Source organism: Schistocerca piceifrons, unplaced genomic scaffold, assembly GCF_021461385.2.
Source record: "Schistocerca piceifrons isolate TAMUIC-IGC-003096 unplaced genomic scaffold, iqSchPice1.1 HiC_scaffold_413, whole genome shotgun sequence".
Taxonomy (NCBI): domain Eukaryota; kingdom Metazoa; phylum Arthropoda; class Insecta; order Orthoptera; family Acrididae; genus Schistocerca; species Schistocerca piceifrons.
Genome location: NW_025728639.1, coordinates 10,001 through 12,500, shown reverse-complemented (window position 1 = coordinate 12,500; position 2,500 = coordinate 10,001). Strand labels below are relative to the sequence as shown.

Sequence of the window (2,500 nt, the reverse complement as noted above, 5' to 3'; positions counted from 1 at the left end):
AACCCATGTTGTACCTTAACCTAACCCATGTTGTACCTTAACCTAACCCATGTTGTACCTTAACCTAACCCATGTTGTACCTTAACCTAACCCATGTTGTACCTTAACCTAACCCATGTTGTGCCTCAACCTAACCCATGTTGTGCCTCAACCTAACCCATGTTGTGCCTCAACCTAACCCATGTTGTGCCTTAACCTAACCCATGTTGTGCCTCAACCTAACCCATGTTGTGCCTTAACCTAACCCATGTTGTGCCTTAACCTAACCCATGTTGTGCCTTAACCTAACCCATGTTGTGCCTTAACCTAACCCATGTTGTGCCTTAACCTAACCCATGTTGTGCCTTAACCTAACCCATGTTGTGCCTTAACCTAACCCATGTTGTGCCTTAACCTAACCCATGTTGTCGCCTTAACGTAACCCACGTTGTCGCCTAAACCTGCTCTGTAATTGTTATACGACTCGTTCAATTACTGTAGTGTTGCCCACCCGCAACCCTCGCAATATAGTTCGCTACTCGCACTGCCCGCACCCCTGTGTATCGCTTCATGTTAAACACCTTGCAAGTCTTGCTCACTTTCCACATGCTCCTGCTGTACACTGTAATGTGGATGGCAGCAGGACGTACATGCCGCCCCTCCCCACGTCCCCACCTTGCCCCCTGCCTTCGCAAGCTGGTTGGTGAGAAGTTTGCATGTTCAATGCCCTTCGCATGCGACGTACTCAGGCTACGTTGTGGTGCGGCCTGTGTCAACTGTCCGCTGATGTCGTACGCGTGAACCACAATCTGTACTGCACATTCGTCCTTATGTACTGAATGATACATCGTGGCACATGTGTGACCGCACAACGACTGCGCCCAAAAACGGCGGACCATACAGTGCAAATATTGTGCACGCAGCTACGTGTCGTCTCCCTATGAGAGCTGGATTGCAGTGTGGTACGCCATAGAGACGTGTGGGAGGAACGGACGCCGTGGATGGCGATCAGCATGAGCTGTCTGTTGATGTATTCGGACCTAGTCGTCTCTCCTCACACACCGTGATGGCATGGTGCACCGCGTTCCATATCTGCGACATGCTACAGAGGCCGGTTGACAGTCGTTCGAGCAATGGACATCGCATACGTACGGGGGCCACCTTCCACGTATTGTCTAGGCGTGCACATTTTGTTGCGTGTATGTGGGCAGACGTAGTGTGGCGTGACACCTGACACAGGCATGCAATAATCGTTGAAGTTGCAAATGGCGATGGACGCCTGCGTTTTCTGGTGAAGTTACGCAAATGAACAAATGGTAACCTGTTGTGGTGCGGTTGTTCTCGCTAGGGGTGAATCGGTGATGGCGACGATAGGTTGAGGTACTAACCGGTTGTTCCAGCGATACCCACCATGCCGACGAAACTGAACGGCATCTGGGTGTGAAGCGATACGCGGCGGTGGCTGGGTGGGACCGTCCCCGGCCGGTGAGGGGGCGCCTCCCGGCGTGCTGGCCGCGCGGTGCGTGGGCGCACGCGCTACAGCCGGCTGGTGGGGGCGGCCAGTGGCAGGCGCGCCGGCCGACGGACGCGGCAGGCGTCGCAGCTGCGCGCCGGCGCACCCTGCGCGCGGCGCCGTGCGGCCAAAGTAGGTCCTCGCGGGCCCGGTGCGAAGCGCGGTGGACATCTTCAGTGTGCTGGTCCGATTGAGGACTGTGTGCGTTGAGGATGCGCCGCCGCCCGGCGCTCGGCGCCGCGACGCCGTCTGCTGCTCGGTCGCCCCAGCGGTTCTCGCTGGTGGTTTGTATCGCAGCTGTGCGGATGTGTTGGCGCGTGCGCTGTGCTGGGAGAGTTCGCTTCGGCACCCAAGTGGGGCTTTTGTCCTTCTGTGGCGCTGGCGTTGGAGCTGCCGGTCACCGTAGGTGGCGCGTGTTGTCTCCCGCCGGCAATGCCACGACAGCACGCTCCCGGGCCTCTGTCGGCAGCGGCAAGCTCAGTTGGGAGCACGGGTGGTCGCACCGAAAGCGTCTACTCGCCTAACTCCGGGCGATTGCGCCTCTCTCGAACCCGACCAAGTACTTGGGACGGCGCTGCGCGCCGCCGGGACCTGAGAGGGTTTCGAGGTGTATTGTGCAGGGGAGCTCAGCCTCCTCCTGTTTGCAGAATGATTGAGCGGACGCTTGCGTGTTCGCGCGGGCCCCCGGGACACACTCCCGGGCGGCCGGCTGCTCAGCTCTAGTTGACGCAGCTCCCTGGTTGATCCTGCCAGTAGTCATATGCTTGTCTCAAAGATTAAGCCATGCATGTCTCAGTACAAGCCGCATTAAGGTGAAACCGCGAATGGCTCATTAAATCAGTTATGGTTCCTTAGATCGTACCCACGTTACTTGGATAACTGTGGTAATTCTAGAGCTAATACATGCAAACAGAGTCCCGACCAGAGATGGAAGGGACGCTTTTATTAGATCAAAACCAATCGGTCGGCTCGTCCGGTCCGTTTGCCTTGGTGACTCTGAATAACTTT

The 2,500-nt window shown here is 56.6% G+C and overlaps 1 non-coding gene across 1 annotated transcript in view; it reads left to right on the top strand.

Moving 5' to 3' along the window:
* Positions 1–2,225: 2,225 nt before the first annotated feature.
* Positions 2,226–2,500, top strand: part of LOC124748393 — a 1,909-nt gene continuing 1,634 nt past the window's right edge. The window contains exon 1 of the ribosomal RNA XR_007011677.1: positions 2,226–2,500. This exon is cut by the window's right edge and continues 1,634 nt beyond it. This is a non-coding gene — a ribosomal RNA (small subunit ribosomal RNA).